The sequence below is a fragment of the Siphateles boraxobius genome, unplaced genomic scaffold (genome assembly GCF_051911475.1).
Source record: "Siphateles boraxobius isolate OS27281-9 unplaced genomic scaffold, OSU_SipBor_1 41, whole genome shotgun sequence".
Lineage (NCBI taxonomy): Eukaryota > Metazoa > Chordata > Actinopteri > Cypriniformes > Leuciscidae > Siphateles > Siphateles boraxobius.
This window is the reverse complement of record NW_027509042.1, coordinates 7,384,635-7,412,595: the sequence shown is the minus strand read 5'-3', so window position 1 is coordinate 7,412,595 and position 27,961 is coordinate 7,384,635. Positions and strand designations below refer to the sequence as shown.

At 40.1% G+C, this 27,961-nt stretch overlaps 1 protein-coding gene across 3 annotated transcripts in view; it reads left to right on the top strand.

Annotated features, from left to right (window-relative positions):
- Positions 1–13,565: 13,565 nt before the first annotated feature.
- The window catches only part of cntn6 (contactin 6), a 105,224-nt gene continuing 90,828 nt past the window's right edge, over positions 13,566–27,961 (top strand). For 2 of the 3 annotated variants that reach the window (XM_077198054.1, XM_077198052.1), the window contains exon 1: positions 13,566–13,661. The gene's annotated coding sequence lies outside the window, so the exon portion shown is untranslated. Of the gene's footprint in view, positions 13,667–27,961 lie in introns of all 3 variants that reach the window. The other variant, XM_077198053.1, reaches the window with a different exon arrangement.

Genomic DNA, 27,961 nt, shown 5'->3' with positions numbered 1-27,961 from the left:
GGGCTCATGCTTATAACAGTATCCTGGCGGAGTAGACTCATTTAGACCAAAATAATCATTTGGTTTAAGCCAGGTTTCAGTAAGGCACAGAACATCGAAATTATTATCTGTGACCATTTCATTTACAATAACCGCCTTAGGTGTGAGCGATCTAATGTTTAGGAGACCTAGTTTTAGAAATTGTTTTTGTTCACTACTAGCGAGATTTTTTGTTTTAATAACAATTAGATTTTTTCTAGATCCCGCAGTAGATTTATTATTTGATCTTAGTAAACGAGGAATAGACACAGTTTCTATGCAATGTTCTACACTAGTATTAATATCAATTAAATTGGTGCAGTAGAGACTGTGATTTGGATTTTTGGTTACTAGTCAAACGGTATTTAACATATAGTAACATATAAAGTCTTGAATAGATCTCAAGACTTTAATACTTTGCACTACATTGCAATGATTTGAATAGGAATCTTAATGCACCACAATTGTGTTCTGTATGCACATAAAATCAGCAAAAGCTGACGTGATTGACAAAAATAGTATTGCATAAAAAATTATTAAAGCAAAACAACTGTTTTCTCCTTTGGTAATAATAAAGAAATGTTTCTTGAGCAGCAAATCAGCATATCAGAATGATTTCTGAAGGATCATGTGACTGAAGAGTGGATTATTGATGCTGAAAATTCAGCTTTCACCACAGGAATAAATTACATTTTAAAATATATGCAAAAAAATTAAAATCAATTAAAACAGATTAAAACTGTTCTTTTAAATTGTAATAATATTTCAAGAAACTTTCACTGTTTTACTGTATTTTTGATCAAAAACATTAAAAATATCTTACAGATCAAAAACCTTTGAAAGGTAATGTATATTTATTAAGTGTTTTAGACTCTAATGCATAGACTAAATTCTTCAGCATTGCAATTCATTTGAATAGATCGCATGTTGAACAAGTTGTGTTCCGCATGCCTATAAAAACCAGCTAATATCTGATGTGATCGCCAAAAAAGATAACATTCCACTTACTCTCATCTATATGCTCAATTTTATTTCAAGTTTTTATAGTGGACTTATATTGACTCAAAAATTTAATTCAGCTTTGAGCATAAATTACCCAGCTTGACAGAGTTTCAATTGCTTTTAGAAGACAGAATTTCAATAAACGACACGGTTCCAAATTATGAAATATATTTAGTGATTATGGGTTTGAATTAAAGAAATTTGTATAAATGTCACAGTTTAAATTGCATACTAACATTAATACAGATATTGCAATTCTTTCTATTTGGCCACACTAGGACAGATTAGTGTTTTACGCATTCATTTTAAGAACAGGAATATTGTTTTTATTCAAAATGTCTCTCATACAGTCCTTAAGCTTTTGCTTTCAAGTTTGTGTAGTTGAACAATGCTGGACAAAAATAGAGGGAACGTTATTGTTACTATAGGTGTTTACACCAATGATCTGAAAGGTTGAGAACCACTGGTTTAAGCCATTACTACTTGCTTTAAAAGTAGTACGCGTATAAAGCTGATGCTCAAAGTCATATCTGGAGCTGTATGATATACTGTGACATTTATACAAGGATGTATCTTGTCACATTAGGCAAAGAAAAGGTCAGTCTTTTTTTAAACTTTTTAACTGAGGCCCTTTTTCTCAGTAGAGAATGATTGTGTCAGAGTGTGTTTGCCAAGCGACACGTAGGGGAGTTTGATAGAAGGACACATGACTCTATATGTGTACGTGCTATACTGTGTAAATGAGCTACAGGAGAACAAATGGATGGTAATATGGCACTTTAAAATAGTTAATGCACTAATTGGAGTACAGAGGGACAATGCAGTAATGATCGTTGTAAGCATTAAAAAAGGCTTACAACTTTAGAATCTCGCCAGAAGTAATTGGTCATCCGGGTACTTTTTGCCTACTCTTTTATGAGTACTGTGAATTTGGACATAAATTTTTTGTCGCATACTGTTTTTTGCCTACTATATAGTAGGGATGCATGCGATTTCGGATGCAGCCATTGAGTTTGTTATCTTCTGTATATATATGCCTTTTGTATTCAGTTCCTCATTGTCTGGTGTTGGTTGTGTTTAAGTACGCACCGTTACTTCTAAGCTCTATTTTGTGTTGCATAATTACCCTAGTGAAAAAAAAACCTACACCAAAATGTATTTAAAATACATTTCATACTAAGTATACTACAAGTCCATTAACAATTTTACTGACACATTGCTTTACACATTACAAGTGCAGGGTATTTACATTAAGTACATAATATGTAAATGTATTTGTAGTATAGCTTAGCATAAAATAAATGTATTTCAAATATATTTAGCAATTAGTTTTTTTTCACTAGGGTAAAATTACTGATTTTTTCTTTGTCTTCATTAATTGTGGACCAAATTGTGACAATAGTATGGCTTCAGAAGACTTGGCATAATACACTACTGTTCAAAAGTTTGGGGTCAATAAGATTTAGTAAAACATTTTTTTTTTTAATCTCTTATGCTCACTCTGACACTTTTTAAGATTCTTTGATAAAAAAAGAACACTATTCATTTGAAATAGAACTATTTTCTATCATTATAAATGTCTTTACTGTCACTTTTGATCAATTTAATCCATCCTTGCTAAATAAAAGGATTAATTTCTTAAAAATCTTGTTTCTCTATCTTCTTGATAAATCTTGGTGTTACGAACTATTTAGACATTTATGAGTTGACTATTCAAAATAAAAAGCGTCCATTGCCTCCCATAAAGCACTTTGTATAACTCTGTAAACCTAGTGGCAAACAGTAAAACAAGTCCCGGTTGGTTATTAAAATGTAGAACTTCGGTCAAAAGCGCTACAAAATCGCCCACTAACCAAAGTCTTATCACCTCCACCCACCACCAGGTGTCATTTTAATTCTAGTAAAGCCCAGATAGGCGATAAACATCATAGTGAAGTCAAATAATGTGCCGAATCAACACCCTGCCATCATAGTGCCATGTAAAAGTCACTTTCACCCTCAACCTTCAGAATCATATAACACTCCTGAGCCAGTCATTCATCTGCAAGCTTCAGCAGTATCAGGAAGTTCATTGTGTAATGCTCGGTGTCCCACCGGAATTTGTGGTAATTACATGAAACGAATATCTTAATTGTATGAACGTGTCTGATAGCTGTATATTTGTCCTGGGTGTAGTTTATATTCCTGGAACTCTTGACACTCTCTCTCTTTCTCCCGTCTTTCCCTGTAGATAATGAAATCGAGCTTTGCGGTATCCTTGCCATATCCTTTCTATTTCCGTTGGTGGTTTTTTCGCTGGGGAACTTGGAGTATTGATATGCGAACAGTCGTGGCTCAAGTGATACCCTCCGGAGGATAGTTCTTTGCATACATGTCCCTTCAGGTTATAATCTGTTATGTTAATATTACTTTTATGTGCTTTTATACCTTGTGTGTCTTTGTAGCAAACACACACACACACACACACACACACACACACACACACACACACACACACACACACACACACACACACACACACACACACACACACACACACACACACACACACACACACACACACACACACACACACACACACACACACACACACACACACACACACACACACACACACACACACACACACACAAAGAATTAGCCAGCCATCTGCTTGCTTCCACACGTTTGGGAGATTGCAAGGGTCCTCATCTGTCTGCAGGAAAGGGTACAGAACCCATCAGAAAAGGTCACAATTATGGTGGAAGAAAGTAAAAAAAAAGAGAGACAAATTCCCTTATGTCAGGTCTTTTCCTGCTATGAGGATTGAAAAGTACTAAAGCGAAATCTGTTTCTGTGAGAGTTTGTTGCTAATGATGTTTGGAATTGAAAGACAATAAGGAAAACTTCTTTTCAAGAGTCTCTTAGGAATAAATGGAAAGGTAGTTTCAGCAGTTGGTCTTGTGGGATGTGAGCAGCAAAGTTAAGACTTCTTTAAAATACAGGCCTATTAGTATATTTATATTAGATAACACTAAAATGACTAATCTGTAAGTGAGGAACATAGGCAATGAACAGATCAGTATAAATACATTTAATTTAAAATTTAAATTACATTTGAAACAAAATATAGACTAGTCTATATGAATATACAGTGACCCCAAAATTATTTGGACATTTTTGGATACTTAAGTCAGACCTAATGTCTGAATGTTATTACAATAGATGATAAACCTTTTCACAAAACTAACTCTTGCATGCATGTTACGTTTAACCAATTGTCCTAAGGTGATTTTTAGTGGATGTCTAAAGTCAGTTCCCTTTCAGTCGATAACGTCGGACGTAGTCGACGCGACTGAAATGGGATCACGCTAGGGAGCCTATCATCTTCGATTACTATTGAACGAGCCAATGGAATTTGGCGTGCGTGATTTGCATCACACACTCCGCCCCCGCGGCGCGGGTATAAATACGGAAGTGGATGCACGCACTAGTTGCCTTTCGCTTCGGAGCCGTTCGTCTTTGATGTCTCTGAAGAGTGCTGTTGTGTTCAACGAGCGAGTGTGTCGGTGTTCTTGCGGGAAGACCTCTCCAGTGTTGGTGTTCTACAGCGTGGTGCAGCGGTGATCGCGAGCTTCTCAGCTCTCAACTGCTGTTTTAACAGCATCAAATTTCTACTGTTTGTTTGTGTGTTGACGGTTGGTTAGAGGGCGAGAAGTGAGTGCTTCACTGTTAGTTGAAAGACTATTCAGTGTTTGCCGCGGTCATTCCCTGTGTGCTCCGGCACTGGTGACGGTCCCATTTCCTAAAAGAGCAACACGGGTGTGAGTGCGTCTTTTTCAAGATGCCATTCCATCCGTGCGTTTCTGGGTGCGGTCTGGCACTATCCCCTTCTGACGGTCACGAAAGTTGTGTCGCATGTTTGGGCTTACAGCATGCTGAGGCAGCTTTCGTGGATGAGGCATGTTCTCACTGCGGGAACATGTCCATCTCGGTGTTGAGATCTAGACTCGCCTTCGTTAAAAGCGTTGGTGCAGTCCCCACCTCTGGGCCCCGCCCCTGTTCTTCCTCTGGGTTACCTTCCCAGAGGAGGACTGGGGTGCCGTCCAAGCTGGGTGATCTGAGGATCACAGTGAGGGGTAATCCGCCCGGCCACGCCCCGTGGGTCCCTCACTCCTCTTTCACACCGCAACCGGTGGAGCTCCCCATTGATCCCGCTGGTCCCTCTGTAATGGACGGGCCAGCCGTGTCATTTGGGGCCCCTCCAGGGGATACGTTTTCAATCGCAGCATCGGAGGGGGAGCTGAACTCTGGAGATGATGACTCGGCTGCACTGCCTCCCTCCGGGAGACCAGTGTTGCCCGAGCCAGATCCAGAGATGTCAGCTATGCTGAAAAAGGCCGCCGAGGCGGTAGGGCTCGTGTGGAACCCTCCACCGTGTCCCGAGCCGTCTCGGTTGGATGATTGGTATATCGGGGCGGGCCGTACTGGTTCTCAGTCCGCCGCCCCGGTTCCTTTCTTTCCTGAAGTGCATGAGGAGCTTACGAGGGCATGGATGGCACCTTTCTCTGCCAGAAACCGCCTGAGTAGCTCCTCCCCCCTCACTACCCTTGATGGGGGAGCGGTGAAGGGTTACGAGGCTATCCCTCCGGTGGAGCGGGCCGTTGCGATGCAGTTATGCCCAACGGCGGCCGCTTCCTGGAGAGGTGATCCTCGTCACCCCTCTAAAGCCTGTAAGTTCTCGTCCGCTCTTACGGGCAAGGCTTACAAGGCTTGTGGTCAAGCCGCTTCCTCCTTGCATGCCATGGCGTTGCTCCAGGTCCACCAGGCCCAGGCACTCATGAACATGCACAAGGGTAGTTCGGACCCTGAGCTCATGGGTGAGCTCCGCACTGCAACTGACCTCGCCCTCCGGGCGGCGAAGGTTGCAGCTCGCGCGGTGGGTTCGGCGATGTCCACACTAGTGGTCCAGGAGCGCCATCTCTGGCTCAACCTGGCCGATAGGAGAGATGCGGACAAGGTTCGGTTCCTGGACTCTCCCATTTCCCAGGTTGGGTTATTCGGCGACGCTGTGGAGAACTTTGCCCAACAGTTCTCTACAGCTCAGAAGCAGACGGAGGCCATCCGGCACATCCTGCCTCGGAGGGACGCTGCTGCCTTCACCCGCCCCCCGAGGTCAGATCCTCCGCCTGCTCGTCGCCGAGGGCGTCCGCCTGCAGCCGCCTCAGCTCCCGCCGGACCACCGCAGCAGCCTTCACCCAGGTTCCGGCGCGGAGCCGGCCGCGGAAGGGGCGCCCAGCCCGCTCCAGGCGCTGCCAAGCCAGGTGGTAAGCTCCAGCGCAAAAGAAAACGCTGAACCTGGACGGGCTCTCAGGGATGGAAGAGTTGCTTGTGGAGTGGTCGCCGATCCACTCCCTCTGGCTGGTGGAGGGCCGGCTGGAGTTTTTTGTTATGTGTGTGTCTGTTCCGCCGCTGGCCCCTATAAAAACGGGGTCAGCGGTACCCACATATTCAGAAAAAGAGCAATTTTTCTATTCCTGAGTCCCAAGTGGGCCAGTATGGCGGATGTGACCCTGTATAAAAGCCTTACATCCCCCAGCTTCCCTTGGTCGCCAACAGGCAGCTTGGGGCGTTCGAGGACCCGGTCATCCGCCTTCTCACGTCCCCTGCCGCTAGTGGAGACAGGTAAGTGTTGCACTGCACACTAACACCACTATCTCTACTTTGCTGCCCCACCTCAGGCTCGGCTACCCCGCTCAAGTCAGTGATAGTAACATCACATTAGGTGTTGAGCAGACGTGCTCCTGAAAATTCAGTGATATTCTTCACAACAAGTGTTGAGCAGTGCTCCTGACTTGTGCGTGCTTATCTTATCCTGCTGGCGAAGGATTTGATATAGCCGCTCCTCCAGCCGGTACGAAGGCCAGTTGTAAACTCGTTCTTCGTGCTACTAGGTGGTGGGTCGTGACCATCTTGGCCCAAGATTGGTCTGCAGCTTTGACCTGAAGGACACGTGGTGTCCTTCCCCTCGAGTGCTCCAGAGCCCGGTGGGTCTTCAGGTCAACTGGAAGAGAGTAATCTCGCCCACGGGCTGAGTATCTCTTTTTCAGTTTTGGAGAGGTACTCGGTCCAACACGTCTCTCCAGTGAGAATGTGTTCAGCTGGTGTTGAAGTGAGAAAGGGTCCCACTGAAAAGATTCAGAGGCTCCTGGGGTATACGATAGCGCAGCCTAAGTTGGCTTCTTCCGTATGTGACCGCTTCAGCGCTAGCTTTACGATCGAGTCCCGAGGTGACCGTGGCAGAGCAGCTCACCCTGTGTGACTATAGTTCATCCCGGTCTGCTGCCAAACCCTCCTCAGCAGAGGGGCCATGTACAAAGGGCGTGTTTTAACGGGGGCCTGGGCGACCCCCGACTACACGGGCATTCGTGCCTCGAGTTGTTAGACATTGCGGGTGTCACAAACTCTCCCGTCACCTCCTCCTTGGAGTCAGACGCTTCTGAGGGCGCCTTGTTCCACCCCTCCCGCTCACTCAATCGTGCCGCCATCGAGCCTCACGACAGTTATAGCCAGGGCAAGTGGAGACTCCATCTCCTGGGTCCGCTGGGTCTTGACCATTCCGGGGCCGCTCAATTGCCCCCCCGGTTTTATTTTTCCGCAAGTGTTTGGGTAAACCGAGCGGACTACCCTTGGACAAACACTGGGTCCCAGCTGTCCCAGGGGCCCGCAGAATACGTTTAACCCCAGTGAGCCTCCTAAGAAGTGACGGCGACTCAGGGTCGCCTTGCGCTGCTCAAGTCAGTGAGATCATCACACTTCATGTTGAGCAGAGTTGCTCCTGAAACTCAGTGAAGTTCATCGCACTCAGGTGTTGAGCAGCAATGCTCCTGTAGCTCAGTGAGTCCATCACAGGTAGCGCAGTGAATTCATCACACGCAGTGCTGAGCAGAAATGCTCCTGGTGCTCAGTGAAGTTCCTCGCACTCAAGTGTTGAGCAGTAATGCTCCTGAAGCTCAGTGAGTTTATCACACTCAGGTGTTGAGCAGTAATGCTCCTGAAGCTCAGTGAACTTGTCACACTCAAGTGCTGAGCAGAAATGCTCCTGTCGTTCAGTGAAATTCTTCGCACTCAAGTGTTGAGCAGAAATGCTCCTGAAGCTCAGTGAGGGAATGCTCCTGAAGTTCAGTGAACTTGTCACACTCAAGTGCTGAGCAGAAATGCTCCTGTCGCTCAGTGAGGTTCTTCGTACTCAAGTGTTGAGCAGAAATGCTCCTGAAGCTCGGTGAGTTTATCACACTCAGGTGTTGAGCAGGAATGCTCCTGAAGCTCAGTGAACTTGTCACACCCAAGTGCTGAGCAGAAAATGCTCCTGAAGCCCAGTGATCTTCACATGTTGTGTTGAGCAATGCTCCTGTCTTTTGCGCCCGTCACTTGCACCTACGTGCCAAGTCAGGAGAGGAACAGGTCTTCATAGTTGCCCCTTATTGGCCCAACTAGACCTGGCTCCCATCAACAGCCTTCCTGACTTCCCCGGAAAACTCTTCGGGGGCGGGGCACGATGGCACACGCGTTCTTCCCCCGGGGATTCCGGGCGGTCTTACATCTGAACGCGGAGGTTCAGGTGGCTATCACAAGAATGTGTGATAGTTACCATCACTTCTGCGAGCACCCCCTAGAATGGGGTAGCGTGCTTACGCCTTTAGAAGTGGAACCTAGTCGTTGAGTGCGTCTTCTCTCCAGAGGAGATCCTGAAAGCTTTCGATCACTTCAGTGCTCTCTTTCCTGCAAAATGGGTTGCAGTAGGCTGTTTTCCTAAATCACCCTTAAAATGATGTTGCCTCGGTGTTTAAACGACGCTCATCGTGTTGCAGAAGTATGCAGAAGCACGTTCTGATCGTCAGGTTCCTGAGGAGCAAGAACTTGTAAATCCTTGTGTCCCTCTTTATCCTCTTGGGCCTTGTCCCTGGTGCGACTGCACTGCAGAGACCGCCCCTGAGCCACTGCAGGTAGTGAGTTAAAAATGCTGTTATATCAGTTCTCCTGCTCGCGTGGTCTCTACTAGAGGGTAGGGACTTGCTCGCTTTCGGTCAACGTATTGTGCCTGGAGTCTGGGCCGGCTAACTCTCACAAGCTGAGACCCCGGCTCGGATTGTGCCCAAGGTTCCTACCTCTCCCGTAATAGGAGCAGGTGGTGAGCCTGCAAGCGCTGCCCTGGAGGAGGCAGATCCAGCCCTGGCTTCTCTGTCCGTTCGCTTGGGCGTGTACAGAATGCTAGTCATAGACCTCAAACCAGCTCTTCAAATATCTGTTGGAATTCAGCAGAGAGGGAAGGCTGTTTCCATGCAAAGTTGCACTTAGTGCTTGCCTTCATTTCGACAAAGATCCGAGATGCAACATGTCCACTTAGGTGTTGAGCTCCTCTATGCTGAGTGTAAAGTGCTCCGCCTGGGCGTTGACGATATACTTTGCTAAACAGATTCTAGAGTTGGGGGCTGGACGACACCTAGTTGAACCGCTGCTTCCCGTGGGCTCCCTTCTCATGAAGCCAGTTTCACCGTGAGCCCGGTTCAAGTGTCGGCTTGCTGCGCCATTCCCCTCCTATGGACTGGATACGTGCGCCTTTCTACTCCAGTTGAGTTCCCTTAAAATTGAACCCTGTTGAGTTCCTCCACACCCCTCCGACGTCGGACGTGCGGAACGTCTGGTGTTAGGCCTACCACTCGTAAGCAGTGTGGAACCTGTGTTAGGCTGGGTCCATATGTTGCGGTCCCTTCGGTGACCCCATATGTGTATTCTTCCACGATACGGCTCCCTGCGGTGAGCCCGTGTCTTCCCTCGGCAGAGTCTCTCTGCCGTCACTGTCCGGTGTGTCTCCCCCCGTCTTAGGCTGGAGCCACCCCAGTGACATTCCATATGTTAGACTGCCCGGTTTCCGCCCAGTTCATATGTGTATTCTCCACGTTACCTCCCTCGGGTTGGATGTGGCTTCCGCAGCGTCCCTTCCTTCCAACGTACGGGGAACGCTTTCCCAGTGGTCCTGTAGGAACAGCAGTGACTTCCCTGGCCTAAGCCCTGTCCTTCCCCGCCTTAAGTTTGCGGGGGCATCAGGAGGCTTTGGTTTAGGCACTGGAAGGTGGCAGCGTTAGTGGCGTGTTCAATGGTTGATCCCATTTCAGTCGCGTCGACTACGTCCGACGTTATCGACTGAAAGGGAACGTCCTGGTTGCGTATGCAACCCACCGTTCCCTGAAGGAGGGAACGGAGGACGTAGTCCCCTTGCCACTACCGCTGGACCACCGCTGACCCCGGGTTACTCTCGGCTCCTCAGCGAAAAGCAACTAGTGCGTGCATCCACTTCCGTATTTATACCCGCGCCGCGGGGGCGGAGTGTGTGATGCAAATCACGCACGCCAAATTCCATTGGCTCGTTCAATAGTAATCGAAGATGATAGGCTCCCTAGCGTGATCCCATTTCAGTCGCGTCGACTACGTCCTCCGTTCCCTCCTTCAGGGAACGGTGGGTTGCATACGCAACCAGGACGTTCACACAAGTGAAATGTTTTGCTTGAAAGTGTGTTTGTGCTATTTTTCTTTAAAATAATTGTCCCTTGGTTTGATTATTTTGTTATAAAGGGCAAAGACATATATTGTAGTATGTCAGCCATTAATATTATTATGAGTTATATTATATACTACTTATAATAATAATTATCTATATTTTTCATATACATTTGAAAGTTTTGGGTTGGTAATATTTTTTCTTATTCTTAAATCTTAAGTTCTTAAGTCTCTTATTGCTCACCATTTTTTTGTGTGTCTTTTTTAAATTTATATGTGTAATTGCAAAGCTGATTTTTCAGTCAGTCATATGAACCTTCAGAAATAACTGTATGCTGATTTGGTGCCAAAAACACATTTCTTATTATTAGCATCAATGTTTTTTTCATTGATGAATAGAAAGTTTAAAGGGTTAGTTCACCCAAAAATAATAAAAATATTGTCAGTAATTACTCACCCTCATGTTGTTTCAACCACGTAAGACTTTCGTTCATCTTCGGAACACAAATTAAGATATTTTTTTATTAAATCTGAGAGCTGTCTCACTCCTTCATAGGCTTCTATGTAATTTCATTTTGTCTGCCCAGAAAAGTTAAAAACATTGTTAAAATAGTCCAAGTGACTAAAGTGGCTCAACCTTAAGTTTATCAAGCGACGAGAATTCAGACTTTATTCAACTATTCAATTAGGCTTGTTTGAGTTGCGCCTTGCCTCGCATGATATATAGGCGAGAGTAGGCGGCTGCAGTGAGGGGAGGAGTGAAAAAAGCGCAGGCAAGCCGGATAGTTCTCGCTTCTCGCAGTGGATCTGACACCTGCGAGATCAATGATGGATATCGCGGGATTCACGCTCGTGCACAGTGTTACTAATAAACTGGATGTAATTTAATTTCTATTGCTTTTATATGAAAATAAATATAATTAACAAGACACCGAAAGTACTTATTTAATTCCATTCGAAATAAGTGTTTATCAATCATTTTTTCTTTAATACAGGCATAGGCTATGTGTTTATATATATATGAAGAGTTCAGATGCAAAAGCCTCTTAAGTGCCATCTGATCATTTTTCGTTCAGTAATTTCACTTAAATGACAATTAACAGGTAATTTTCATTGACATTTAATTGAAATTAATGAACTAAAATATACGAGCTTGATAAAAATGATCATTCTAGAAGAAATTTTCAGATGGCACTTAGAGGCTTTTGCATCTGAACTCTTCATATATATAATAAAATGACATTGCATAACCCATAGAGATCGCACTGTCCGAGAGTTTGGGAATATTCAAAAATAACATATATGTATATGTATATGTAACCCCCCTTCACCTGGTCCCACTCGACCCGCTCCGAGCGGGCCTCGAACCCGTGTCTCCGGCATGAGAGTCAGGCGCTCTAACAAGGAGGCTAAAAACTGCAGCCTCTAGCATCTGTCGCCAGAGCGCCTATTGAGATCAGAGGAGTGAGGTTCACTCGCACAGCAACTACTAGCTGGCCTCCGTTACATATATGTATATACACATAAAACATGATATCCGAGTTTTAAAATCAAACATTTTAAAAGAGAACAATACATCACGATTGTTTAAACCAATCAACATTAAGCTGTGTCGTCAGCAAGTCGTTTCCCATCATGCTTTTGATGAGCGCAGTCGGTGGAGAGCAACTGCGCGCGACTGCAGAATCCGACACGTGCGCTTTGCGCTCGCGAGAGCTTTTTGACAACGTCAGCATGACATCAGAGCAAGGCGAACACTCGGACACATTTCTAACCAGCATGCATTTTGCGCTGATCACCGGTGATCGGTTCTGCGCAGATTTTGCTCATCTCAAACAAGCCTATTTTCTTCCGAGTGGGCCTCTGACGCGAATTCACGAGAGCGCCATGTAGCATGCGCGAGAACTGAGAAAATGACGCAGATGGGTCTCGATATAGTGTTTAAAAAATGGTTCTAAAGTGTTCATTCTGGATGTCCGAATCTTGAGATACCAACGAGAAAACGTGCCTTATTAATGCCGCAAAATGAATGGCTTACCTTTCACACTTTCCCATCTAATGATCTTGAGCGTCATCTTCTCAGTTCTCGCGCAAGCGTCGTGGTGCTATCGTGAACTCACGTCAGAGGCCCAAATAATAGTTGAATAAAGTCTTTATTTTTGTTAGTTTATTGCGCACAAAAAGTATCCTCGTCGCTTGATAAACTTAAGGTTGAGCCACTGTAGTCACTTGGACTATTTTAACGATGTTTTTACTAACTTTTCTGGACCGGCAGAATGAAATTGCCTCGAAGCTCTGAAGGAGTGAGATAGCTCTCAGATTTCATCAAAAAATATCTTAATTTGTGTTTCGAAGATGAACGAAACTCTTATGGGGTTGGAAGATGAGTGTGAGTAATTACTGACAGAATTTTCATTTTTGGGTGAACTAACCCTTTAAGCAAACAGATAAAATATATATATATATATATATATATATATGTCTTTATTGTCACTTTATCAATTTGATCCTCTTTGTTACATAAAAGTTTTTTTGTAAGAAAAAAAATATACCTCAAACAGTATAGTAATCTGATCAAAATTCTGATTTAATAAAATGTTCACATGTCTAAGGAATTATTACACCGTAAGCAACTGTAAAAAATGTTGTAGTGACGTTTGCCAAAAGCCACTTAATTTTTTATTAGGCTACTTAGGGCAAAGTTTATATGCATTTAAGGAGCCACTAATGTACACAAATATGTACACACTAATGTACACCTGCTATGGCCATGATTGAAATAAACCTCTTTTCAGGAAGATATGTTGTTGCAAAACATTGACCTCGTGCCGGTGGCTAAGACTAGCAAAACATCTTGACAGCACAGGTAGTTCATTTAAGCATGGATTGGACAAATGAATCCTTTCCCACATACAATGTAGCTGAAAATATCATGTGTGAAGCAGGGGAGGGGTTTCGTTCGGTTAAGAATAGCTATGCGCTTTCAGAGGAGACAGGCAACAGTTCGGACAGCAGACCTCACTGTGTCTCCAGCAGACCACATCTCTCCCCACTGTCTCCGTTCACTGTCTCCGTTCACTGCATTTACTGGAACCGAGCTTGAGGTAAGGTAAGACGACCCGCTTTCATCGGTGCAATGTGTTTATCCAGAGATAAATTATATGATTAGTACATCTACATATTTGCAAAAAGCGTCTAACTGATTGGTTATGTGTTGTATGGTGCGGGAATACAGGACGCGCCAAAGCACGCCAGGCGTTCTACTAGTTCTACTGCGAATCACTTACCTGAAGGGCACTTATGTTCCTCACGTTACTCTATAGCATTAAATAACGTTGATTTAAGGGTGTTATGAATTATGAATCATGCATGGCCGAGTTTTTCCTAAGTTTGTTCGATATGGCATTCTAAAATAACGTGACAGTGCTGTGCGCGCGTGCATCAGATGTGTCACACACGGCGCGTTCTTGCAGCAAGACGGCGCGCAACGTTCACAAGACGGGTTTTTAAAAGTTTAACTGTTTTTACAGTTATACTGTCTTAAAGGGACAGACCACCCCAACATTTGATTCCTTTTACTCAATCTCGCGTCGTTCCAAAACAGTATCAGCCTACTTTAAATGGAACACGCGCTGAATTGCATCCTCCTTCTACTCACTTTCACAGTATGGTGAAAAAAGAATGGTGAACTATCTCCTTAAAAACGAGAATAGCGCGAGACGCGACGCACCTGCCAGACACGTCTGGCTACATTATTAAAAATAGAGCATACGGAACACGTCCTGTGTGAACCCCAATTTCTTATTTTGGAATATAATATAATGATATGCTTTATGGGAACAGGTGGGTTGTTACACCTTGCTATTGAATGTTAGGGTGATTGCAGTGGTTACTTTTAAATCTGACCATATTTCTGTAGCTTTGTGTCTATGTAAACATAATCTAAGAACATCACAGATGTGTATGCGTGATCATATAACAAAAGGTTTGTATTCACTGTCCCATTGTGTGAAATCATCAGTTGTTGTAATGTCGCCTATGTATTGAAAAGTGCTACAAGTCTCCCCATCAGCTATTATACTGTATTCCTAGTTATGTAAAATACTTGGATGTTTTGTATCAAATTAAATAAGATAACCTGCTGATTTGGATGATACCAGCTGTGTTATCCATTAATGTGAAAAAAAAAAAAAGTCAGATGTGTATTTTATGCTTCTAAAACTTACCCTTCATAGAGCACTTTCTGGCCTCCCTTAAAATTTTACCTCCGAATACTTCTGGGAGAATACTTGAGATTCCCAGGAGTATAAATACCAGAAGCTGAATAAATAATGAATAGGACAAGGGAGTGTGCGCACTTGCTTTTTCTGTATGTCTGATGTCATTCTGTATGGTAGATTATTGAAGTACTGCAGCTTCCCTTGCCATGTCTCCAGATGGTGTTGAGTGTATAACCTTCTGCTAACATCTGCTAATAAAGCAACTTTCCAGAGTGATAACTCTTAACGTATCAGCCTCCCCGTATCAACGCACACGCTTACCAAAGCTGTGATTTTAAACTGAGCATGCACTACACTGGCTTCCTTCTGTTGACTATTAATATTGATATAGTGAACTGATCCTTAATGCCAACAAAGTATGACTCTATAGTCATGCATAAGACATGCTTGAAAATATACAGTGAAATCGTGATGCACAAAAAATCTAACACCTATTCAAAGTTGTAGGTTACTTCAAACATATTACAATAACGGCAATCTTTTTTAAATTAATGTTTTTATTTATTTTAATGTCTTTTTATGGCATGGAAAACTTTTAAAATACGAGAATTTAAAAACAAATTGTAATTTCCGATCATTACAGTACAGTGATTTCTGAGGTGATGAATATACATTTCTCTAGTTATGCTCAGTACTAAAGGCCTGTTCACATCAAGGACAATATGTATAACAATGACTATAAAGTAAAATAATATCTTCCTATATGAGAATAGCAAAGTCCACACCACAAATAACATAAACAACAGAGGAACGATATCTTTGGAGTCACTTTCAGAACAATTTTTTTGTTTCTCTGTGTTAGTTTGTCTACTCGTCTTTCTTTCTTCTGTGTAGATTACAAGCCACTCCAGATGTGGCATTGACTTATCAGGTCCTAGTCTCCAGTAATGTGATAGTTATCTTAGACCGCATTCACATTACATGGTTCAAGTGACCCAATTCTGAATCTACCCAAACCACAGACACACACACATACACACACACACACACACACACACACACACACACACACACACACACACACACACACACACACACACACACACACACACACACACACACACACACACACACACACACACACTTTTAAAAGATGTAAGCTGGTCGTCAAAAAAATTGGATATAGTCAACAAATCGTAATGGGCATCCAGACCTGCAGTGTAAATGCGGCCTTAGTGATAGATGACACATGCACACAATGTTACATAGGATCCTTAAATGTTAAAATGGAGGAGTCAGTGATTGTGTTTAGTTTAATACACTGTTTACAATCAACCAGATGTAGCAGATGTCTTGAATATATTAATCCTTTAAAACGTATTTGATTCACAAATTTATATGGCCTCTAAATTATCAACATAAAAAACCTGTTGTACAAAATCTACTAGATGACAGATAGTTTATTCTTTTATAATTCTAAAAACATATCCCTTCAAGTTGTGGTTTGCCGTAAAATCTTTAATGATTTTTATAAAGTACGCATAAGAATAACTTTTACATTTTTAGTAATATTTCAAGATGAATATTTCAACACTTAGTGGACTGAAGCAACTTTTTATTTAATTATGCATACATATTTTTTTTAAGAAAATCTTGTTAAAGTTTATTTGTACATCTCTCAATCATCAATATATGGCATTGCATTATATTTTCTGCCACTCACAATAAAAACTACAGAACTTTAATATAAAAAAAAGCTTTTCATTATTCGAAGATATAGAGTTACAATTGAAATGTATGCATTTCAATAATTTGTCTGCTATAATGTTATAAAGATCATCTCATTGATTCATATTAAAAGCTATCAGAATTTCACCTTACCTTTTGGCCATATAAATATCAGCAATTGCACCAAATTAAATATTTTTGCTCGCTTTTGTCCTCTGAATAAATTTGATTTGAGGCTTTTTTTTCTTCTGAAGTATGAGCTCCATATTCTTACTACAGTATATCCTACCATATGAGCCATAAAAGCCTGATGTATCAAAAATAACAAACCTATTTATATTGATTTATTTTTTTTTAAATATTTTGTCTTAAGGTTAAATAAGCTGTTCCATTTTTTTTTTTAAAGTATGACTAAAATTTCATGTCAGGCATTACAAGGTTAAGATAGAAAATTATGTATCAGATCCAGCATGTGTGTGTAGACGTGGACCCAGATATGGATGTTATGTGACATTTAGCAAGCATTTCCCATGGGCATTGATATGATATACTTAAAGAGGATGTTTAAAGGTAGTTGAGAGGGCATTTGGCTAGTTTAGCTGGAGATGTGCTTCTACTTGCTCAAAATCCCAAATATTCAAATACACCACTGAAAACACAAGTTATGATTGCTTGGTAGACAAGCTCGACATGGTGATGAAAGATCTTAATACGCATCACTTTCTTCAAAGAAAGCGGTTTCTATTTCTGCTGGAACAAAGATTGGCACTCTCCAAAGTGTTTCCCAAGGTGAGTTTTGAAGAGGGCAATGCTTTAATTGGTTCATGTAGAGACAAATAGTTTTTCCTGTAGCGTTATGGAGAGGGTGCCAGACATGTGGTGTCCAAACCTTGGTTTGATTTGTTTTGAACCTGTAATTTGCTTTTCTCAGCAACTTTCTTTTTTGCCCCCCCCCCCCCCCCCCAAAAAAAAACACACACACCCCCCTTCAGTCACATGCTCTGATTTAATGCTTCTTGGCAGTATGCGCAAGGTTCATGAATAAATCAAAGCCCTCACTGTCAATGCTTAGAGCAAGAGGGAATGGAATTATCATGTTCCGTACAGTTTTCATCTGAAAAGTACTTTCATCATTCTCCTCTTCCCTCCGTGCAAAAATATTGCGAGCGGTTAATGGCACAGTACGTTAGTGAAACATAGGTTATTGGCAGCTTTATAAATATTAACCCGTCATATTTTTATTCATCCAAATAATAGTATTCGTTATCCATTAATAATCCAGGCCTTACGGTGAACCGAACACTAACAGCAACTTTTTTGAGATGTCACACAATTTCTTTCCTCAGAGAAGGTTTTCGAATTGTCCTCTGCCAGTGGTATATTTTCAAGTGTACATCCTTTGAGATTACTGTCGTATCAACCTTTCTGAAAAGGAAGGTTTGATTTATGGTCTTGATGAAGAAAAGGAACTGGATAAAGGCTTGCCATTGTTCTTCCTAAACAATAGTACTACAATAGGACAGGTTTTACATTGCATTTTTAAATGGTTGCAAAATCTTCCCTGGTATCTGGGAGTGTAATGCAGAACAAAACTATTTAATTGGAATTATCGTGCGTAGAAATGGTCTAGTAAACTAGCATGGCACAATTGAAGTTTGGGGAAAGAACCATGGTACCATAATCAAGTTTACAGCTGCGGGCTCGAGTGGATTTACTGTTCTAAAATGCTTTTGAGGTCTTGCAACAGATTTGGTTTTGAATTTATAACCATATACGCCATAATTTTGGTTTTGTATGGCCATTAAAGTCGGAAGAACTTGTAACTCCTCACACACAATGGCCTCTTTTGCTTCAGGGGTCCATAAGTAAAGTTCAAGTTGAAGGATATACCCACAGAATGGTTCTAAGATTTGCATGCAAATTTCTCCCTCAAGCCTAATGATTTTGCTCTAACAACTATTCAGAGGCTTGCGAGGCTCATTTCAACCTTTAAAGAGTTTACCGGCTCATCTTTGGGATGCATAGCCGTCAGTGTGCCTTTTGGAATTTTTTAAGAAAGACTTTCTTAATTATTTGTTGTGCAAATAATGTATGTTAAGAGGATTATAAAGTTTCCTGTTTAATTTACATTGCATTATCAGTGCATTATGAGTAGAAATGAAGTTAAGTTGCAAACTTAAAATGTTTATTTTTGGTAATAAATTCGGCAAATGGAAATAAGTCATGTTGCATACAAATATACTTTGTGTGCAAAGTATACGATACTAAGAAATGAAATACTTTGTTAGAAATGGCTGTTGGCTAATTCAGTTGACTCTCATCCATCGTGTTGTATGTGATACAGCAGTATGAATCGCTCTGCATCTTTATTAAACATTCAAGTTCAACAACATAGACTCATAAATGTTTTAGTCCTCCATAGTGAATTTACTGGAACATGAACACTGTTACTGAAATGTCCTTTGTGGCTGGGTTTTCTCTAACCCTTTTTAAACTTTATGCTTGTTTTAGATGTATAACAAACAAAGGCCATTCATAATGTAATCCCATCAGAGTGCTTGTCACAAACTGCATGCCACTGATTTTTATTGTCCTGTTTGTGTTAAGAGTTCTGACAAGTTTGATCCAAAGCATTCACAAAGCACAATCCCTATGTCCCTCTCCAATGTACAAAAATCAAGTATGTGCCAGTCAAAATGTCATGCCAGTCAAAACGACTCATTGAGCTTAGCCACGTTTCAGGGGATCGGGATGGATATGTGTAGACCTGCGTGCTATTTTTATGAGTAGGTTAATTCGCCCAACCTTTTTGTAATGCAGTCATCTTCAGCACAGGTATTAACATCACATTAACTCTGAATGAAATTTCTGAGCTTCACTCCACTGCGGAGCGACAGGGATGTAATTGAGAAAAATCCCGTTGGAAAACTGCTAGTCTCGTATTAACTTTTTTCATCTCTTGCCGCAAATAGCTTAATGTACCATTGCAAAAGGGAGGCTTCATTCATTTCAGAGATTCCCCCATGTTACCACTCAGCTCCAAATGTCCAAATCAATCAGTGTGGTGTGTGATGAAGACACTGAGCCTCTATTTGACATACTTTATCGAGATAGAATCCATATCCGTGGAGCTGAATTCCACCATCATCATGGGTTGAATTACAGAATCCATTCTGCAAAGTAGACTGATGCTAGTCTGGTCATGATTTGCTTTACTGGTACTTTTTTCTTTTCTTCACTGATAAAGTAGCCATTAGGGATGAGCAAACCATGTTTTCAAAATCGATTAGCCAGTGGGTTGCCTTGTCCACACTAATACGTTTTCGTTTAAGAACTCACCTTATTCTCTCCATTTGGCCTTTCGTCCACACTGAGACAGTGTTTTTGTCCTGCGAAAACAACTTTTTTGAAAACATTCTCCCAGGTGGATACATTTGAAAAAAAGTTTTTGCGTTTTAGTGTGGATTGCGAAAATAAAGGTAGCCTATATGAAAACGATGATGCATGTTTAGTCATGCGATGCATATTATTCTGTTTACTTTACACCGATATTGTTTACTTTACACCGATACCTGTTATGTGCAAGTCATATTTTATTTATATGGGCAACAGCGTAACATGCTAGAAACATAATAATCACTGTAATAATTATCCAATCAATGACTCATTGTCACACACACACACACACACACACACACACACACACACACACACACACACACACACACACACACACACACACACACACACACACACACACACACACAATGCAATGAATTCATGATTGCAATGAAAAGAAATGCATTATATTCCATCACCAGTGAATATGCTTAACTTTGTCTTTGCTTGGCTTATTACAGTTACTGCATTCAGCAAAAAAGCTGTGAACCCAATTAATGTGCATTGATACTTGAGTCAGTTAAATAATGTGATTGAATGGAATGTATAGACTCCATCTTATTATGCTCAACAGAGAGTGCATTAATTCTAATTATATGACTGTGGCTGCTTGTTTTTTGTTTTTTTCTAAAAACCCAAGTTGCAAATAAATTAAACATTACACATGGAGCTCGAAAAAACAGAATGCATTAGAGACACCCGTAAAGTAGGGTAAGCATTCACAGACTGGCTATAAGAATTGGCGACTACACTTTAAATTAGGGTCCAATTCTCACCATTAACTAATTGCTTATAAAGCACATATTAATGCCTTATTCTGCATGACCTTATTCTACATCCCTTAATCCATACCCAATACCTATACTTAACAACTACCTTATTAACTTAATAATCAGTAATTATTTAGGAGTGTATTGAGGCAAAAGTCATAGTTAATCAAATAGTTAGTTAATAGTGAGATCTAAAGTATTGCCGAATTTTGCATCTTTTTTTTTTCTTGTATTTTTATTCTTTTTAAATAGTCTTCTGTTTCAGATTTTCTGGAGTTCACATATAGTTAGAACTGCCGCTGTTGGTTTGCTGGGGTAAGATGTACCACATACGCTAAAAATAGAGTAATGTGGTTTACACAACACCATTTTCAACTAAAAACGGTAAACTTTTTATGCGTTTTGGTCATTCATTTACACGACAATGGCATTTTGGGTGCCTGAAAACACAAACTTTTGAAAACGGGTTTCAAAGTGAAAGTTTTTTAAAACGGTCTCCGTGTAAACAACAAAAACGTGAATCTGTGAAGACGATGACGTCATGCACATGCGTATTAAGTGTTCAGTCTAAAGTGTTTCATCGCCATGTAATGGCCTGGCAGCAGAATACAGCATTTTCAGTCGTTTTCGCGTATCCATGTGCATGGGGACAATGGTGTCATCTGTACACGGAAAACTCAAAGGAAAAACTTCCCCATTTTAAGCATATCGTTGTTGTGTAAATGTACCCTTAAAATCAAAGCTGTTATTTTGTGTAGCAATGTGTGTATTATTAAATGTATCTGTTTTGCACATTTATTTATTTATTTATAAAAATCAAACAGCTGAAAGCCCTTAAAAAGCAAAATCTGTCTTTCTAACTCAAACCTCTACGTAAGTAGAAGCTTTTAGGATTTTGAAAAATAAAACAAAATATGTAAAGGTGATCAATGAATGGAGAAAAAAAAAAGAGAAATAGTTCAACATATTAATATTTACTATTTAACTTTCCAATTACATGTTTTGCGAAACTTATGTTTTTGTTTATTTTGTAACCATCACGCAAACTCAAAAGCTTGGGACACCAGACGTTTGAGGGCCTCCTGCTGGCCACAGGTGATTGAATGGATGTATCTGTGTTCTGCACATCTTTCTTACTTAGCCAGCTAATCAGGGCTTACAATAAATCTTGTCACAAATCCTTTGGTGGTTTACAGTCTACGGTTACCATATGACAAACAGAAAATACAGCAGAATTGGTTAATTTATGAAGTGAACTGTTGAATTTTAATCCATCTTCCATCTTTTTGAAAGACGATGCAAATTAGCACTTATAGCGATGGACTGTGCTTATGGATCAATATCCACAGCCATTAAAGAGCCCACAAGAAATGAACTGCATGCATCCCTGTGTACTTAAACCAAAACTTTTGCTTGTGGCATCTGATAATGAGATTAACAGGAAGCTATCAAATTGACTTTTGCATGATATATTACATCATGTTAATTGGATGCTAAAATCTGATCAGTCCTGCCTGTTTAGTAGTGAAAAAAATATTAGATGATCTGATCAAATCAAATTTGGTTAGCATACAACATCTCAATCGATAGCTTTGGAAAAAGTCCTGAAACGCATGTTAGAGAGATTTAAAGAGTCACTCTCATGATTAAAGCTGTACACTAAATAGATTTCTAATGAGCCGTTTCTCTGATAGACTGCTTACATCTGCAATAAACGGATGCCTGTCCCTCTTAGTGCTAATCATTCAATCAGTGAATTTGCACACTGAAACGCAGTAAGAGAGGATGGAGATGTGTGTGTGTGTGAAAGGAGGAATGTTGATTAGACTATTAGTGTCGCAGCAATGGTCTTATGGTGCTATTTTAACTTGTCAGCTGAAAAGGAAAAGGAGGACAAATTCACCAAGAATGCGTTATTCGTTTGGACATGCTGTTTGTATTGTCTTAGCTCCAGATTCACGAAAAGAATTGTGCAAACCGTGTTGCAAACACTGCCAACAATGTAGAGCAGAATTCCAATTGTTTATGCTGCGATTTTGCAAATGGGTTTTGAAGGGGCACGTGTTTGAATAATGAATGACTGACTGTACATTATCAATCTTTTGTCAAGGCTTTGTAACAATGAAATATCGATTTGAGTTGGAAAACAGTTATTTTTCAGAAATATTTGACCACTGAATGCCACGATTGACCAGTCAGAATCAAGGATTCCAGAGAACCCTTTCAAAAGTCCAGTTATATTGTTGTTCTTCCACATTTAGTTATGATTTGATAAATGTTCTGCCACGATCTATAGAATACAGGCTTGTGCAATATTCAGAATTTCAGAATTGGCCTCCATTCAATTTCATGAATTGGAATTTGAATTGAATTGACTCCGCCCCACAGGAAGTGGAATTTGAATTGGAATTGGAATGACAGGAAGTGGAATTAAATGCATGGCAATTCAAAGAAATTCTACAGAGTCACACATAGGGTGACCACCATCAAACAAACCAAATGTGGGACGATGTGGGACATGTTACCAACACTAAAATATAACCTGCAACTGTTATATATAATGTCCATTTAACTTAATAAAAACATTTGTATTCTGCATTTCAGCTGATAAAAATACTTTGTTATTTAGTCCCTTCCAGACAACACAATTACATCACAATGTAACATAACATGTCTTTATTTTAATTGCCATTTAAATTCAACATCACTGAGCAAGGCAGCAGGCATCATGCAGATCACTATTTTTGAAACAGTTCTGACTAAGTCCAACTAAAATCCAACAAAATAAATAATGAAAAATAAAATATAAAACAACATGAAATTAGTTTATTGACAGCCTTATATATTAAGAATATATTACATCAAACACTTTCATATTTTTAGAAAGGATGTGAATTAAAACAACTACAGCAGGCAATACATTTATAAATTCTGTTAAATTAAAATTTTTATTTGCCGAATTATCCATTTGTTTTCTGACAGGGAACACATGGAACGAATCACCGCTCAACATTTTGATTGACAACCTACTAGTGACCGTGTTTACTCCTTTCTTTTCAACCATTGGATATGATTTTAAAAACGGCTGTTGTATTTGTACTTCTGACGAAGCGCTGTTAAATATAGGTGAAAAACTACGGCGCAAAAAGAATAAATAAAATGCTTTCTTAAAAAGGCAAAAGAACGCATGCACATTTCCTTAATATGATAATTAAAAACAAACAGACTGATAAAAATGCGGGACATTTTCTCAATATGCGACGTGGGGGACAAGGGGTGAAAATGCTGTGCGGTACAACACAAAGCGTGACGGGTGGTCACCCTAGTCACCCAACAGAAAGAATATGTTGAATCTCACATACATTCAGCCTTAGGAAGGTTACTTTGGAAATATAATTGCTTACTGTTATAAGTTACCCATTATAAATGTGGTTTGGATTATTTTATTTGGATTACTTTATCAATGTAAATCAATTTCCTTTTAATTTGATTAGTAACTAATTAAATTACACATTTTACCTCAGTAATACAACTAAATACAATTACATTCATTTTGTAATACAATTACATTCATTTTGTAATTCAATAACATAATTTCATTACAGTTAACTCACTCCTCAAACCTTGCATACATTTTGTTCTAATATATATATATATATATATATATATATATATATATATATATATATATATATATATATATATATAAACAAATGTCCACCTAAATTTTTTTTTTTTTTTCTAAAGATTTACTAAAGTAATTCTGGGAGTCATGTTCTATCATGTTCGGAGTCATGTTCTATCATGTTCCACAAAATTACAATTACAATAAATCAAACTTAATTATTTGTTCTGTGACTAGAGCTTTTAACATTCATTGCTGGGGGAAAATATTTCCTGTTAATGTAATCTGTACAAGTAGTTCAAACTAATATCATTTATAGAATATGTAATGCAATCATATCTGACATATACTGTAAAGCTTCATTGATAAACACTTCACTTAAAATATCTATATTAATTTCTTAGAATTTGTTTTGAATTGCAATTCTGCTTCCTTTAATTCAAATTTGAATTGTAATTCTAGATCCCGTTTTTGACATCAATTCAAATTCAATTCAAATTCAAGAATTTAGGAGTCATTCTCAATTCAATTCTGAATTGTGCACAAGCCTGATAGAATACAAGGCTAATTACACACAAAGAAAAAAATAGCTCTGAAATGTGAGAATAAGGTCAAATCCAAGCTCCTAAATTCTAAAAAGAATTTAGGAGTCATTCTCAATTCAATTCTGAATTGTGCACAAGCCTGATAGAATACAAGGCTAATTACACACAAAGAAAAAAATAGCTCTGAAATGTGAGAATAAGGTCAAATCCAAGGGCATCATTTATAATAAATATCTATAATAAGCCTAATTTACATAAAAATGAAGTGTGTTTGTGTTAGATATAATACAAGTTATCAAATTTAAAGGGATAGTTCGTCTGGAAATGGAAAAGGGGAAATTTAGTCAAAACCTTTTTTTTTCTGTGGAATAAAAAAAAAGAATTTCTGAAAAAAGCCTGTGTTTTTTGTTGTTGTTGTTGTTGTTCTGTCCATACAATGAAAGCCAGTGGGGTCTAGTGTTGTTTTGAACCCCTGTTACTTTCATTACATGCCAAAAAAAAGCATCTTCTTTTGTGTTCCTTAGAATACAGGTTGCTCTGGAATGACATGAGGGTGCGTAAATGATGACAGTATTTTCATTTTGTGGTGAACTATCCCTTTAAAATAGTCACTGTATGGCATGATCTCTTGTTTAGACTGGTACATTCTCAACACAATAGTGTTGCAACTTTTTATTGAAGTAAGGCTACATCTCATATGCCATATGGTCTTTGACATTTTCTCAAGCCTATCTCTCGCTGTCGCCTGTGTGTTCCATTCTTCAGCAGCACTCTCTTGTTCTATCGTCAAAACGACTCCCCTCTTTATTTTCCAAGGCAACACAACGTTCTACCGAAGTGAAAAATAACTCATGACATCTGTGATTATTTCAAACCTCTAAACTGTCTTTTTCTATTATACTTGCATTGGCGTGATTGATTTAACTTTATCTTCAGGGCCACAACGTGCCTTCGTTTTCTCCGCAGTCGGATTGTTTATGTTTGTAGCGATTTGAGACAGCCTTTTTCTCTCTCTCTGCACTGGAATGGATTCATAATGTGGCCCAAAAGCATGACAGGCTTGGCTTTGCGAAAAGAAAAGGCTTTTCTTTCTCTTTCTGTTGCTGCCAGCACTTCTGGTTCAAGACCTTTGTAGTAGCCTTCATTCCTCTGATTTATGCATTGTGGTTTCATTGAGGTGTAATGAAAAAAAGATCAACGCAAAGGCTTTGAAAGCTTGCAAAAATTGTTCTCCGATAGAAACAGGCATATCTTTGGCAATGCTTTGGGTTAGTAGAAAGTGTCCTGTAAACACGGTTAATTCTAAGGATCTACCGTCCTGCCATCTGCACCTTCACGTACATAAATCACAATCTGATCTTTTTTTTTGCTTAAGAGATAGTGGCCGTAATGCAGTCCCCAGCTGGTATTGAACCAGAACACAATGTTCTTGGCAAGGGAATCCTGATTTCCCAACATGGACCTACGATTGCAGTCCATAAATCATTTGGAGTGCCTAGTTGGAAGTGCCTCCTCCCTTTATTGGACACATTGGTTATTGTACACCAACTTTGTCATTGGTATTGTCCCTGAGAGAAGTTGCAACTGCTTGTGGCATTGCCTGAATATGTTCAACTATATTAAAGTTATCTGAACCTGGAAGTATGCTATTCATCTTAGCATTGCACATATTGTCTGGTAACGCGGGAAAACAAGAGAGTTACGTCCGGCCAACCTCTGTAGTTCATTTAGATTCGGCTCTCAAGAATCTTAATAACTGGCTTCTGGGATGAGATCTTTTAGATCCCTGGTGAGATCCACAATCTACTCCAGAAATAAAATCTGGGAAAGTTGCTGTATACAGGATGGATTGTCTGTGAGCACAAGGTCTTGGAGACAATGGGTTCCACTGGGGTGTAGAGATGATGGCTCATTTTCAGCATGGCTTCACAGAGTAGAAGCTCATTATTTTGTGCTTCAAAGAATCTCACAGATGGAAATTGCCGTTCTCAGGTTTAATGTGGATGTACTAAAGGACGAGTCTTGTACGAGATTCTCACGGGATAATTTTCATGGGTGAGTGGGAGTTTTTGAGAGCAGGCTACAATCTACCTTTATATGGAATGTGGCCCAATGTTTGCCAATTAGACCATAATCTACCAATGTGAGAGGGATACAATTATTAAAGGAGAAATTAAAGTGGCGAAGGGGCAGTGTAGAAACTGAGGGCTGAGGCGTCAACACTACTAGTGCACTGATAACTAGACTAAAGATATCTCTAATAATGACAGTTGAAAGTGAGATTCTCTTCACTAATGAAACACTTACTTACTTTTACCACTCTTCCATTGTTATGTTTATTCTAGACCACATTTCAGATTACTGTGCAATCATTCCAGTTTTCAGATGGCCATAAACAGGTTGTTAGGACTTATAATGGTGCTGGCAATTTTGAAAGAACCATAATTTCAACCATAGCATTAACGTAATGTTAGTGTCCGAATTTCTACTCATCACATTTCCATTTGCAGACATATAATTACTTGACAGTTTTGAATCAGTCACTGAGGTAAATTGTTTATCTGGCAGAGTGTCACTTGAATATGTTTAACTGGCCATTTTAGTCAAGTGTTATGGCTGCTATTGGATTTGATATTCAAATTGATGGTGATGAAGAAAAAGGACACTTTCAAAAATATTCATAATTACATAAAGGGTTAAATTATCTAAATCCTAAAATAGACAAAGAAAATGAATCAATCTAAAATTGACTTATTCTGATTACATAAATAAATTATAATCACTATAATTGATATGGTGCTGGTAATATTGATCACTACTGTTTAGCACTTCTATAGCCCCTTTCACACAGCGCGTTGATCCCGGAAATTGCCGGCAAATTGCCAGAACACCTTCTGTGTGAACGCAAACACGACCCGGGATTGATCCCTGGGTGGGGACCTAGTAAGATTGCCGGGATCAGTCCTGGAACGCGCGCTGTGTGAACAAAAGCCTTAATCAGTGTCGTGTCGTAATGATGATGCTGAAGTGAAGTGAAAGCAGGCTAGTGAAACGGTACTTAATGCGCTAGTTTATGATCGAATCAGAGAAAAAAATGCACAAGCATGGTTTCTTGAG